We start from the raw sequence: 16437 nt of genomic DNA, 5'->3' as shown, positions 1-16437 counted from the left end.
ATAAGTGATAAGTCTTTGTATTACACTTGTTGTACAAAAATCACATTCATTGGAGCATTGAGGATTAACAGAAACCAGTCATGTTCAGAGGCCATGAGGCTGAGAATTAGGATAGTGAGAAAATAGGAGGAAGCATTTGCCCATAAAGGAGAACCAAAAGTCCTCCTGGCATGTTCTTTGCGAAAAAAACATACAAAATCATTGAGGAATTCAAAAGCATAGAGACAATGTGGCTGCAAAGAAAACTACCTTGAGAGACGAGCTTTGCCCAACTAGCACTCTGGAGGGTCTTCCTAGACCACTGGGTAGGGCTTGTAATAGTTTGTGTCATCAAGAAGGAGGTGCCTCATGGAAGCAGGCTGATTGGACGATGTTGGTTGCACTATTTGTTGTAGGGAAGACAAGACAGAGTGGCTGCTGAGCTGGCCACTCTTGCTGCTGGAGAGGCCACTCAAGCTAGCTGGAGTGGTCTTCGAGTCACCATGAGTCTACTGACACCTTGGCGAAGGGTTGTGGAGGCTAACATGTTATGCAGTGGTTTGAGCCAGAGAGAGCGAATGGGAATCATCCACTGTGTCAGTTGAGGGAGACACAAAGCCCTAGAGCTGCATGCCCAGGAGGTCAACAATTCGACCATTAGCAGCTTTGGCATGGTGTGGGTGAAACTCCATATCCAACACATTGCCCTCCAACAACACATTGACGTCCTACTAGTCCATGAAGTGGCAGCCGAGGAGATTACAAAATGCCCAAAGGTGGTCTCTTGTGACCTGAAGCTCCTAAGCTTTTGCATCAACAACCATTCTGTGATAGGGATGGGGGATACTACAATAAAAATGCTCACTACATGCCGAGATCGGAGGGAAGGTCTTCCCCTTCCCCTACCCCTCTTCGGGGGTGCCATCAATTCCTCACCATGTCCGTACTTAACTCTGTCTTAATGCTTGTCACCTTATTTCCATCTACATGTGCGAGTTGTTGTGGTAATGAACAACTTGTGCTGTTGGAGCTGAGCCTTATTGCAGGGTGATCATCTCGCCAGGAAACAGGATGAGTGTACCAAATCTCCATGAACCATAAATGTTGAGGGAGGGTGGGCTTGCCACCACCTCCCTATCTCAGGGCCAACATACTATGGAAGACTGCCAATAACTTCGCCAAGTTCTTGCGACATATCATCTATGGATATCATTCATGAGGGCAATTATTGCCTCGGTTTTGCAATCAAATGCCAAGCAGGAACTTTAACAAATCATATATATTCATTTAACTTTAACATTTTATTTTAAAATTATGGCAATAATTAAATTTTATTTCTCTTATAAACCTGTATTAAAATAATACACAAATTATTTTTAGAATAATTTATTTGTTACTAAAAATATAATTGTAAGATTGATAAAAAATGATAAGGAGCTTTCATAAGTTAGATTGAAAATTGGTGTTTGACTTGACTATGACCTTAAAACTAAATTATTTTTACTATTATTAAACAAATTTAAAGTTTGTTGATTTAAACTTGATCAATTAATTTAGATATAAATTTATTTTAAAGCTGAATTGTATTGTTTTTATTTTAAAATCTGACATACATCTTTTTGAGTTTAGAGTGGACTTGTATTTTTTATTTATTTCTTTTTTACTATAAGTTTATTTATTTATTTATTGTATGCAGAGATGTTGCAATGTTCTATTAAACATTTTGACTTGATCAAATTACATAAAAATACAACTAAAATAAAATAAAATAAAACAACATAATTAATAATTAATAGTTATAATTATCAATAAAACATTTTAATACGATAAAAAAAAAAAATAATAATAATAATAATAATAATAATATGTATAATTAATAATTAAACTAGCCTAGATCTATCTTAACTTTGGTTCTATTAAGTTTGAAAAGGCATCAAATCTATTGAGATACAAACCTTTTTTTAGTGTGAAAATAGATTTGACCCCTTTCGTGTTTAGTAGATGAGATTGGAATCTAGATTAGTTTTTTAATTCTAAAACCAACTTGTATATCTTTTATTTTAAAGTTGACTTATATTCACTTTTATTTTTCAATATAAGTATTATTTTATTATTTTTAATATAACATTATATTGGATTGTGAAATACACCCAAAAACACACTTAGATGCAGTGAACTTGCAAATATTAATGGTTAAATATCACAAGTGAACTCGCAAATATTAATTGTTAAATATTACAAATTAAATTAGATTAATGCTATGCACAGGGTTCAAATTCATTTAAACAATTTTTTTTTATAACAAAATTTGGATGATGACAAAAAAAGCTACCATACAATGTTTAGCTTTAATCTAATTGTAAACTTAATTTGAACAAACAATTACAAAATATAAATATGAAACCCTAGTATAGTATGAGCAGGTAAGTGTCACCATAATTTGAGAAAAATAGGACGGAAGATTCACGGCGGGCACGTGCTGGAGAGGAGAAGCGAGCCGAAAGCAGCCAACCAGACCGCCTCAGCTCAGGTAGCCATGGCCTTGACCAATCAATGATAGGAGGTAATTCGATGGACCAATGCATGATTATACGCTCCCTTTCGCCATATTGCTAGTTGTTGTTTACCCATGCACATCTACCAACCGACGTGCCGACACCTGACGGCATTAGCATACTACCATTCCTGCTAGCTCATAAGGTAGACACGCATCCTCCTCCTCTTACGCCATTTAACCAGTTCTATGGAAAGGAAGTAAGCTTTTGGCTGGCCTCTCGCCCAGAGGCAGAGCTGAAGCTCTCGCTCTTTTCATTGAGTGGAGAATGCACTATCTGAACATCGTTCTCTCCCAGTCTTTTGGTGTTTTCCCGTTTTGGCTTACAATCTATTGGTTTTCGTTCTCAGCTGGCGGATATCTCACACTCTCCCCTCGGCATGCGCCTAGTAAGAGGCGATCTAAATGTAACATTAAGCTCTAATGAATGCTGGGGAAACATCAGAAAGAGAGATCCGCTTGCAGACTGCATAAAGTTTGAACTTCTGAACAGAAATATTGTGGATATTGCTCCATCGAAAATGATGCCTACGTGGGATAATGGAAGAGCAGAAAAGGCGTATATTGCTAAAAGGATTGATCGGTTCATAGTGCATGTAAGCATTATAGATAAAATGGGCATGCCACACTTGTCCATTGGGAACGCATTAATATCTGACCATAGGCCAATTTACCTCAACTGGCGGGAAAAAGGATTCAGAAAGGGGTACCCATTCAAATTCAATAGAATATGGTTAGAAGATCCAGACTTCAATGAAGTTATATCTAAAGCATGGAAGGATTTATCTGCAAAAGATATGTCTCCCCAAATGTTGCGTCTGATTTTTTTTATATCATAGAAAACAGACTTTCCTGAGTATTAGCGACGACATCCAAAATATTCCGTCCTTTTAGAAAGGCATGTTGATATTTTGTAAGAAAGGTGGCTAAAGTCGCTTTTATTCTTTCAACAATAATTTTTGTAATGATTTTGAAAGTTATATTGCATAATGAGATCGGCTTGAAATCTTGAAAGGATTCTGCTTCCACCTTTTTTGGGATTAGAGCAATCTGAGTGGATGATGTGAGCTGATGAATGCTGCCTGAAATTCTAGATGCTTCAACCATCCTTAGCAAGTCTTTCTTGATGATATCAAAAAAATGAGTAAAAAAATCTATTGTCCAGCCATCCGGGCCTGGGAATTTTTCCTTTTTAAAGGCCCTCATTACTCCTAAAAGTTCATTTTCTGTTACTGGCTGAAACAGGGACTTGTTTTTTTCATCATCAAACATTTGAGGAACCAGTTCAATACCCCATTGATTTACAAAAAACCTATGATTATTTAGACTAGGGGTTTATTAGATGTTTATTGGCAAAGATCGACCTGAAATCAAATTCCATCAGCTGGATCATGGCATGCGTAGAAAATGTGAACTACGCGGTCATCATAAATGGAATGCCTTCTCCTTTCTTTCCATCAGAAAGGGGGCTTCGTCAAGGATGCCCCCTTTCTCCTCTTCTATTTATCCTGGCAATGAACACTATAAGCCTCCATATAAACAAAGCGGTTTCTGAAAATAGATGCAGGTCTGTCAAGATTTGCAGAGATAACTTCATCTCGCATAACCTCTTTGTTGATGATGTGCTCAATTTTGCAATGCTTTGCAGGTTTTCGTGGATATGCCTCAATGACATTCTTAATAGATCCCAAAGAGCTAATGGGTTACAAATCAATAAGGCAAAGTCTACCCTCTTCCACAATGATATCAACATGGAATTGGTGAAATGGATCTCTGAGTTGTTTGGAATAGAGATGAGATCGCTCAAGGATGACTTAAAATATCTGGGTTTTCAGCTAAAAGCTAAGGGCTACTCCAAAGCGGATTGGCAATGGTTAATAGAAAGGTATTACAAAAAGATTTCGACCTGGGAATATAAGAGTCTATCCTTGGCAGGCAGAATTATTCTAACTCAAACAGTATTGTCGCAATTGGTTGTTTATTGGGCTCATATATTCTTCCTTCCTGCAAGTATCATTCAAAAAATGAACAAGATATCTACTAATTTTATTTGGGGTGGTAAATCAGATAAGAGGAAATTCCATCTTTCCAAAATGGAAAAGATTTCTTTGCCCAAGCGCCTTGGCGGTTGGGGATTATTGGATTTAAGGGCTTTTGGGAAAGCGCTCCTCTGCAAATCGCTGTGGAGAGGAATTTTCGGGGAAGTGCCGTGGAGTATCACTGTTAAAAAGAAATACATGAAAGGTAAAGATTTGGAATTCTGGTACAGAACAGGATCGATTGGAGCCAAGCATGGATCTACTATATGGCTCAGTCTTCGCAAAATTGAGCAATATTTTTTAAAGAATTTGAAGTGGAGCCTACATTCTGGCAGCAGAATTTTAATTGGTATTGACCCCATTTTGAGTGGGCGTGAAAACATATCCATTCCCGAGAGACTTTTGTCTTTCTTCCACAGGAAAGGCATTTTTACTTGGGACAAGCTCATAACAGCTTGGCACGGCCCAACCCCTCTATGGAAGGATGCCAATGATCTTCGTATGCCAGAGTCTTTGGTTATGTTATGGAATTCTGTCAAGGATGCTCTCAGTAGTTGTGGATTTCATCGCTCAGGGTCAACTGACCACCTAATCTGGATGGTGCCAAATGCAAAATTGCCGGTTCGGGTAAAAGACATTTACTCTGATATGATTAATTTAAAGGCCTCTCACTCTAGCTATATATATCCTCCGATCCTCTGGAAGACGGGATGCCCTCTTAAATTAATTTTCTTCTAGTGGTTGGTGTTCCACAATAAAAATTTGACTTGGGAAAATTTAAGGAAATGGAATTGGCACGGACCGAGTAGATGCTCAATGTGCGAATCAGCTGAGGAATCCAATTATCACATGTTCTTCCAATGCAAATCATCTCTGCAAATCTGGTATGATCTGGCAATTCTTTATGGTTTCCCTCATGTTGTTTTTGTTTCAACCCATGCAGCTTTTGAATGGTGGAGTGGGCAAAGAGAGCCATGGAGATCTCTTATTATTATTGTCCTATGGTGCGCATGGAAATGGAGGAATTGTAAAATCTTCAAAGATTCAAAGGACTCCCTAAAGTCTATTTTGCAACATATCATATCCATCTATGATTCTGTGCCAAAAAAGCAGCCCAAAATGAAGAAAGGCCTCATGAAAGAGAAAGAATGTTTCCTCAACAGATTTCCTAGAGCGTTTTTTGACGGTGCTGAACAACAAAACTTATGTGGTTACAGAGTTCACATTATTATGGACGAGAAGCTTCAATATCTTATTTCATGGAACGGAGGAAAAGGCTCTAATAGTATAGCTGAGGCGAGAGCTCTAGTGGGTCTTCTTGCCTTCTGCGTGTTTTTTTATATACAGGCTATTTCAATCTATGGTGATTCCAAAACAATGATCGATCATGTAAAGGGAGCCTACCACATTAGGAGCCCTCACTTGGCAGGCTGGATGGACAGGATAATGTTCTTATGGGGGATCATGAGAGACTGCTCCATGCAACACATCTACCGTGCTCAAAATCTCCAAGCTGACTACCTGTCAAAGAAGGGTTTGCTCTTAGGTACAGGGTCATGGTCCATGGAAGTAATAGAGGGAGAGAATTCCTGTTTTATCCAGGATTTCTCTATCCCTGGATCTTGAAGCTCCTTTGGTTATATACAGGTTCTCTTTCCTTTATCATTTTGTTTTTTCTTGCATATGACATGATTTATGGCTGTCCTGCAATCTCTAAAATCTCAATTTCATATCTGATATGATCCGGCAAGTGATGCACAGATGACTGTTTATTTGTTTTATCTGATGTTTTTTTGGATCGGCGATGTTGTATTTGGCCACAGTGTCTCAAAATCGTGGTTGCATCTTTTTGCGCCAATTTTTGTACCATCTGGATGCTGTCCTGCAATCTCTAAAATCAAAGTTTCATATCTGATATGATCTGGCTAGTGATGCACAGATGACTGTTTATTTGTTTTATCTAATGTTTTTTTGGATCAACGATGTTGTATTTGGCCACAACGTCTCAAAATCGTGGTTGCATCTATATGCGCCAGTTTTTGTACCATCTGGATCTTTTATATTGACTCAATATAATACAATGAAGCTTTTTCTTTTTGAAAAGTATCACCATAATTTAAAATTAATGCACCGTGAACAACATTTTTGTAAGTTTTCAGTAATTCTAAGTAAATTTAAATAAAAAAAATTCAATCAAAGTTTTAAATAGATTGTAATTCTAATTCTAATTTTATGTATCAAGGAATCTCTAAAGAAAAAATTTCTTATCAAATTAAATATATCCATAATGATTTTAAATTATTAAAAATTATATATATGCCAGTTTTTGTACCATCTGGATCTTTTATATTGACTCAATATAATACAATGAAGCTTTTTCTTTCTGAAAAGTGTCACCATAATTTAAAATTAATGCACCGTGAACAACATTTTTGTAAGTTTTCAGTAATTCTAAGTAAATTTAAATAAAAAAAATTCAATCAAAGTTTTAAATAGATTGTAATTCTAATTCTACTTTTATGTATCAAGGAATCTCTAAAGAAAAAATTTCTTATCAAATTAAATATATCCATAATGATTTTAAATTATTAAAAATTATATATATGCCAAATTATTTGGGCGTTTTCCTCATTATTAAAATGATATTTACACTAAATCTTAAAATTTTAGAAGTAAATTATCAAATTAACAATATATTAATAAATCATAGATAACTTAACAACAATATACTCACTAAAAGGTAACTTAACAACAATATATTCAATAAAATAAATATATTAAAAATAAGATTTAAATTTTTATAAGGAAAGTAACAACTTTTACTCACTACACTAAATTATTTATTATTTATTTATTTATAAAATAATATAAATTTTAATTTTAATGGCACGCCCATCCCCATCACGGATATTCTCATTCACGGGATCACGCACTTGCCGCACGAAGGTCTGAATCTGGCCAAGTTTGGCAGAAAGACAAGTGAGAGAGACTTGGCAGAGCGGATGAAGAAGAAATTCGAGCTTATCAAGAAGCCGCGTGGGTACTCCATAACATCCATCAACGAACCCGCGTAAAAATTGCCGCCCAGATACTAGCCAACAAGGTTATGAGGAAGTGCCACGTGTACGAGGTTCCAGCGCCTGTGATCTCGATAGCTACATAGTGCGCGAAGGGTGTGCAGTTTAACTGGTCGTGCTACTTATGTAGTGAGTTCCTTGCAAATTGTTGCGAGGCCCAAGATGAGAGAAAGACCTTCCACTACGCATGGTTGTTGCTCTCCATTGTGCTAGTTGCTTGGGATCTGTGGAAGGACAGCGAGTTTCCTCCCATGGAGGCCGGATTGCCAGAAGCTGCACAGTTTTCCTCCCTATGGACCACGAAGGACCTCGCGCGGGTCACTGAAACATAAATTTTATGTGTATTGATGGAGTCGAGCTTCCGCATGGCCATCAACCAGCACCCATAGTTGTCCCCAACTGTGTATGAACAATTGTCTGAATATGTTGAGTTCAAAGCAGACTTCCAACACATTTACATCTAGGCGCAGAAGGACCTGCAACAGAAGTAGTTTGATCTGCCATATCTAGTTACCGATAATGCCATCCAAGAAGTAATCAAGCGCTAGCCAACAAATTTGCATACTCCATCTAATTTGGTTGCAGGTACCAGCAAAGGCACAGGGAGTTCAACAGAGAAAAAGAGAAAGGATGCAGTGAAACAGGTGGCGCAGTGAAAAAAGGAGGTCAAAGAAAAGGCTTGAATGGAAAATGAGTGCACTGCAAAGGAGCAGGTTGAACAGGAACAACGCTTATCTGAGAAAAGTGGTAAATCCCCCTCACCCGAAACTAAGGAGGAAGAGCGGTCGGCACAGGGCGGTGGAGATGATGAGGGACAGAGCACCCCATTTCGGGTAAGGAAGTGCAGGGAACAGCAACAAGAGGGGTCCCGAAAGAAGATAAAGGTGACCAAACCACCGCTGGATCCCATTACGCTGACAAAGGGCGATCTCGACGAGATCATGGACAAAGTGCGCGACACTACCATTGAACTATTGCAGCAATTCGAGCAACAACACATGCAGTCATTAGGTAATATTCAGAAGGATCTGCGCGAACTGCAGATCCACACCAGCAGAATAGAGGTGGGTGTAGGACAGGTCAGCGTCGCACAAACGAGCCTGGCACCAGAGACGAGTCAAGTTTCCGAGCTATTCTGGACAGTGGACCTCAAGACCATTGCGCTGCCAGGAAGGTCCATGAGCATGGAATCAGCCAATGACAAGATCATCGTTAGGACCCTGAAGAACATCAGCCTCAACATTGCAGCGCTCCCCAACGAATATCTTCACGCGCTACAGACAGGTGTGACAACGGAATTGAGAGCGCGAGAGCATCACACTCTCAGTTTAATCAACAAGTACAGGGTGAATAATGAACAAATGTTTGCCGAAAAGACAGAGGCCTTGAAGGAAAGGGATACAATCTAAGCACAGGACGCCTAGTTTGCGGCAGTGGTTGCAGAGGCATGTCAAACAGTGTCGGAGTTGCACATCCCTGAGGAAGCGCAACTAGAGGCCAAGATCTGGAAACTCGTTGCAGGTGTCCGCGATGCCAAGGTAGAGGTGGCTAGAGTTCAATTTGAACTCAATATGAAAATCACGGAGCTGGAATTCAAGTCATAGCCTTCGACTCTTCCCGAGGTTAGGGAACATCGCAACGCTACCATCAAGGAAGGGATAGCTATTGTGGATGCCACGGTTGTTGACTGCACAACTTTGTTTGAATAGGCCATGGAAGTGGTGACGACCCTACAGGAAGATCCCACCCTGCAGATATTGAGTACAGAGATCCGCAAGCTCCAACAGTAGTACGATGAAGTGAGGGCGACAACGCGCTCCATTGCTATAGCGCAGCGCCTCGCCAAGTTATAAGAGGCAAAGCAGCTCCTTGCACAAGTGGAAGCAGCGCAGAAAAAAGAAGCAATGCTTAAGGTACAGTTGGGTCCTTGGTTGGACGAAGCCTACCTAGTGTCAGCTAACATTCAGGAAAAGCTAATGAACTTGCATCTTACACAGTAGAAGATCAAGTGAGCCGACAAAGGACTAGCTACAGAGCAATTGGTCGAACAAGTGAAGCAGGCAGCCATGCAGAGCGTAGCCAAAGTAGCAGTTGTGCAGGTGGAGCTGGGAGATCTTCGCAGCAAGATTACCGCGCCAACTGAGTGACTCGAGGGCGAGTCATGACCTTTATGTTGGGGGTCTGTTGGGATGGGGTCCCCTAGGTCAGTTTTGGAGCAAAAGCCTAAGTTTTAATGTAAAAAGATGTAAAGTCTTTGCAAATTGTGGATGTGGAGCGTGGAGTTAGTTAAGAGTCAAAAAGGGTTTTTACCTTCATTCATGTAAACTTGAGTTGGTTTTTGAAGATCTACCCATGGTCCTCAGAGCATGGGATTGTATAAATAAGTGTGTCTTAGAGAATCTAAGGCAGATAGATAGAGATAGAAGTCTTTTGTCTATGGGTACAATGGAAGGAGTCTAGGGAGTTAGCGCAAGAAAGTAAGAGGAAAGGCTCTGCAGCTGAGTGCGCAGAGGCCTAGAGTAGTGTTCGTAGCTGAGTGCATGGACCCCTGTAGCTGAGTGTGCAGGGAAGTATTGAGTCTGTAAACCTATACTGAAGATCAATAAAGAAGACTATTGTAGAAATTCTTGTGTTTTATCTCTTTACTTCTGTTATGTATGATTGCGATATATGCTGCGATGAAATGATGCTTTTATAAAATAATGATGTATTGATGCGCGAATCTACTTGATCCATCTTATTATTTGAACGCAATTAATGTTAAGTGATCACGTGAAGATCATAACACTTTCTGTTAAAGTTATTGAACACTTAGCTATATCTCAGTAAATACTGATCTAAGGGTAATCTATGGTACGCGTAAGTAGCTAATTTTCTTGTGCAAGGTCCACAAAATCCAGTCATAGACCTTCGCAGAGGTCTAGAGGCCGATTGAGGGAAGTTACAGCACTAAGCCTTAAGGGCTTAGAAATCAGTGCGAAGGCAGATCGAGGTCATAGAAAGACATCACATTGATCTCTAGATGTGGAAACTTGGTTCCAGCATCCCCCCATACTGCTTTGGGTGAGACTTTAGTCCGTACTACGCGGATTGATGCCAAAAGGGCCAGCAGTGTAGGGTTTTGTTTGGTGCAACTAACTCTGAACCTGGGTCAAGACCCACTAAGCCAACAACTTGACTGGATCCTATGCCGACATTTCATCTTGGTGTAGGTTGAATGCTCTATTTTAAGTTTGACTTGCTAGAATAGCTCGAGCTTGGTCTTGGAGGGTCTTTTGACTCTTACAATGATCAAATACATATGTAACATGCCCAAGAAGGGTCTTTCATACATGACATTGACGCAATTGACTTATGGTTTAATGACCAAACCTAATAACTCACACTGGGAGCTTCATTTATAAAATAAAATCTCTTGAGCATGAAACCCATGTCTCAAGCATAAAATAATTTTATTTTTCTTCTTTACATTAATTACATAAAATCATGATTACACATGTGATTAAGAAGACTGAACCTAGTTACATATTTCAACAAGGGTGTGGGGGTGTGGTGTATAAAAATAATTTAACCTCCAAAATCTTTAGAATTTTATGTTTATGGGAGTGTTTTGGAACAACAATTTATGTAATTGCATCACACCTCTAGATCTTCTAGAGATGGACAAAAGATGATAATTGAAAAATAAAGTCAATTACATAGTTGATTAAGTGATCGACTAAGTGACCAACCAAGCATTTTACTAGTCGAGCAACCAAACCAAACAATTGACTAGTGCATGGAGTAGGGAAAAATCAAGTAGTTTGTTATGCACCCTCGTCAATCTATGTGGACTTCATCTTCCTCACTTCAAGGAAATTGATTACATCTTGGTGCTATATAAGATGAACTCATAGGTCGATTTAAGCATGACATATGGATATGTGTGCTATATGTCATGTATGGAAATCTTTTGTTTTCATACTCCTTTATCTTGAGGTATGCTTGATTGTTTTTAAGTGTTGTAATAATGTCTTCAGACACCACTTCTCTCTTGGAATACTAGCTCTAATCTATTTTATCTTGCAGTTCTCCAACATGAAATAAGGATTTCAACCACTGCTTGGAGATATGTTGGTGTTTACTATGCTCAACAACATAAGATTCTTCATTATGAAATCAAAGGGAGAAATTAGGGATTTTATCAACACTCAATTTAATTAATTTTTAATGTTACTATGAAGTTTTATTTGTTTAATCTCTATCTCGATAGTGAGGCTTGGTTATGGTGAAGTATCAACAAATATGTTTTATGGCTTCTATGAGGACATGAATAGTTGTGAAACCATTGGAACCTAAAACATTCTTTGTGAATATTAATGAGTTGGTTAAGGCATGGGATTACCAAACAAGAATGGATATTGAATGCTTCAATTGATTGAAGGTGTTTCTCATACCAAGGAAGAAGAAATATTGTTAGTAAATTAATTTTAAGATTTGCCTTTGTTTGGAAACTATTTCAAATTATGAGCTAAATTACTCACTTAACAAAACATCAAATTGCATATATAAAAGACAAACAGTTAGATATAATTAACTAACCAAAAAACCAATCAACCACAAAAATAACAAATTAAAAAATGGAATGGTGAGCAATTCAGTTGGTGAAATATACCTTTCTCGAGCAAAGAAGTGACAAAATAATATTTTAGACGAATAAAGTTAAAAACCAGCAAATTGCTGGTCATCACCCTCTCAAGGTACCGAATTTAAAAGTGTCCATGGTGAGGGATTCACCAGGTGAAATGTACCTTTCCCGAGCAAAGAAGTCAAAAAAATTATATTTTAGACAAATAAGGTTAAAATCCAGCTAATTGCTGGTCATCAGCCTTTCGAGGTCCGGAATGTACCTACCGATGAAAAATCATTCACATTGGAGTGCAACATCTCTTCCTTACCTAACGAAATGTTTCCTTACCACATTTCTCAAACTTGAGCCTTTCTTAAAGGCAGTTGCGCACCTAGCAGGCATTTACACCCTTGTTCCTCAATTGAATCACTTCACCGGACAAAGCAAAAGATGGAGCAAAACACAGGGATGACATTCTTGTTTGTTTTATTATGTTGAAAGGCAAAGGGAAGTAAAGTGAGGTGCAGAAAATTATTAATGGGTCCATTGCCATGTATCTTCATGTGCTTTTAAAACTAATTCTGCTCATTGCTTATTTTCTCGGAATGTCTTGTGGTTGAAGGTTTTAAGCTCGGGTTTATATGCAGAAATGGATCATTCTGGTAGATTCTCGTAGCTTTGATGTGGATGAAAGTTTGTTTTTGTTTGAGAAAGGCATTCTTTAATTTTGTTATGTTTTAGTTTTTTTTTGTTGGAATTTGGCAATATAATTTTGGATGAGATTGCGATTTTTTATCATTTAAAATGTGTTTTTAATTACATAAATTGATTTAGCATCTTGAAAAATCAATGAGACACTTGAATTATGCAAACTATACAGCTCAAACTTAAAATTGTAATAAATATATAATACAAACTTGTGATTTTAACAAATGTCTATCAAAATTTAAACAAATTGGGCCAAGACCAGAAACTACATTTAAAAACCAAAATCAAATTTTAAACAAATTGGGCCAACAAATTGGACTGCAAAATATATTTAAAAACCAAAACATTAGAAGGCAGAGAAGCTTCAAATGAGTGGTTCATTTGGTTTCCTTTTCATGTGCTTATTATTTGATATCTCACTCAAATTTTATAATGACATTGAGTGTTTGCCTCTTCGAATTGAATTTTTCCTTTTTGGAAGGTGGAAAGCCTAACAACTGTGCAAACTATTACAAGAAAGATGGCATTGCTCTTGTGCTCTCATTGATGGAGTGGAGTGAAGGACAAATAGACAGCAGGCAAGATTACAGGAATTCAGACATTTTCTTTGAAATTTCTTAGGCATTTTTATGATTATTGTCATTTTCAGCTTATCGATTTCTTACATGCACTCTTTGGTTGTTATCTGTTTCAAGTTTGAAGTTCTTGGAGGGATACTTCTACCAAGCCACCTCTCTATTCCATCACTATTTTTGTGAATTTCATGAATAAAAGAGATGTTATTCTTGCTTGGAAAATCACCAGTGGACATAACAATTCAAAGCCATCGTTAGATATCATTTTCAGTTTGGTTGCTTGATCTCATATTTGAGTTGAAATGGATTTTTTCCTTGTGTTCAAGCATTTGGAATCCAAAGCCAAAGAGTGGGTAAAGAAAAACATAAAAATACCATATTCACAACCTCCCTCTTTTTGATAAATGCTTACACTCTTGAGGTTGAGAGACAAAGATGAGCATTAAACAAGCATCCATTCATTTGACTCACACAATTGCTCCCAAATGAATGCACAAACGTTCTAAAAACTGTACCGATGAAGGGCGTATTTTGCATTCTAATGCTTGACAAATGACTTTAAAGGAATTCTCGTTTATTGCAAAAAATTTACAAGTTCCTTAAATATGAAATGAATTAATGGCAAGGTTGTTATTTGTGTTAGGATGCTGAATTTTAGAAGACTTTTGGTGAGAAGTGTGAGGGAAATCCTTGATGTGCAAACCCCTGAAAGAGCCATGATCATTCACATTATGTTAGTAGTCAAATTCACAACAAATCATTGACATCCACTTGATCTCACACACTTACAACTCCTGAGATTCCCCACACATTTGTAACCAAAGCTTGCACTTCCATTTTCAGCTCAGCTAGTCATTTGCTTGCATTCTCTTGTTTTTGGAAGCTTCAAGTCTGGGATTTATTGGTTAGACTGCTTTCGGAGCAATCTTTTCTTGCGCTAGCCATTCACAGTATATTTCATATAGAGGAAAGCTATTCTCATTTCAAAATCCACCGGTGAAACAAATTTGTAGAACCATGCATTCATTGCAGGAATTTTATGAAAGGTTTGATAAGGAATCTTGAAGGTTGGCTTATGGTTCAAGTTATTCCTACGCTACAAAACGACAAAGCCAAGGTTGGAGTAAAGAGTCTACAAGAAGAATGACTCTTGTGTTTGCATTCATGAAGTAAGGGACAAATATGAGGCATCCAACTTTCACCCTTGCCATTCCTCCCGAGTACGCCTGCAAAAACTTTATGAAAATTTCAGCAATAAGATGTACAAATGGCATGGTGGCTATTTTAAAGGATTCTTCTGGTTAAGAGCACAAGGAAAAATCTAGGGTGAAATCCACGAAAAGAAGCGAGAATTTGATTCACAATCTCAATGGCTATCACTCACTCACGCTTCTAAAATTCCTCACACATTGGCATAGTCTTACATTAAAATAAAATAAAAAAGCTTGTTTCATGGTCTGTATCATTTACATTTTCTATACACTCAAGCTATTGAATAAATAACAGACTTACCATGTTGCCAATAATTCACATGAGCGTTTGATGAGTTTTTATTGTATCGGTATGCAAATTCTCGACAAGAAACAAAGGAGAACCCCTGGATCAAAAAGGCCATGAATTGGCAAGAATTGAAGCTCGTCGTTTAAAGCCCCGTGGTTGTGGATTTTTTATTTTTTTGAGTGTTGGATTTAGAGACGTCTAATTGCAATAATTAAGTTGGACATACGTGCATCATGATTATGATGTCAATTACTGTCAGCAAGATTACATTCATATGCCAAATAATGTGATTAATTAAGTCATGGCATTAAACGTATTTAAAAATAAGGATTTGGATACAAATACATGTAGATTAATGTTAATCAATTATAATTGTTAATGGACCGATTATAGTTGATTAAAATAAATAGCAATATTAAATTTGAGCTGAATAAGGAAATCAAAATCTGATTGATTGATTGATTGATTTCAATTAATCTGAAATTTCAGACAGACTTGTTTCAGCGAAATTTTAGGCTGCCCTAGGATTGGGGTTTTGCAGTGCTATAAAAGGGCTGAGTCTCCAAGGCTTGCAATCAACTCATAAAGATTGTCTGCTCCATTGAAGACTGGAAGGATTGCAAGCTCTTGGAAGGATTCAAGAGCCAATAACTCAAGTCAAGACCAGGAGCCTTTGAGGATGGAAAGTAAGTTCCGCTGTGCATTAATTTCAATTTCTTACAAAGGAGTAGATCTTGGTTGGCGTTTAAGGTAATTAGGAAAACCCTCTCAAGTTAAATCCATCAATTGGTATCGGAGCCCCCTTCTGTAAGAATCCGTGCTTGATTTTTGGAGATTAACTGTTTTTTGTTTCGTATGGAATAACAGTCTCTTTTTTATTCATCTGGTCTTGAACTTGTTCGTTGGAACGAAACAGTGGATCGAACCCTAGAATAAATTATCCCATTTCTCGTATTGTTGGGAATACATTGACCTTTCTGAATATAATGGTTTTTTCAACAGTAGTGTTTATGAATTTTCTTTATTCTCTGCATTTGAAGATTTTTTTTTGGTGGTTTATGATTCCTGCATATATTGGAAATCTATGGGTTTTAGTGTTTTGTGTCTTTCTTTTGATTTTCACTGTTTTGGGAAGGATTTCTATGCTCGTGTGGTGGCTGTCCTTTTTGTCTTCCTCAGTCGTCAAAGTTTCTTGCATACATGCTACCTTCTGGGAGGAACCTGTGAGCCTTGGGGTTTATTAACCACTGTCAGTCTTCATGGAAGCCTTAACTATTAATCAAAATACACGTGGGCCAAAAATGCAACAGATAAAAATGCTTTGTCGGTTATTTGCAAAGAGCTCCCGTTAACCTATTATCGGTTATATGGATATGCGGATAATTAAAGGTCCAGA

This window comes from Pinus tabuliformis, chromosome 9, assembly GCF_031772625.1.
Source record: "Pinus tabuliformis cultivar Carrire ecotype Pingquan chromosome 9, CPIR1, whole genome shotgun sequence".
NCBI lineage: Eukaryota > Viridiplantae > Streptophyta > Pinopsida > Pinales > Pinaceae > Pinus > Pinus tabuliformis.
This window is presented reverse-complemented; position numbering follows the sequence as displayed.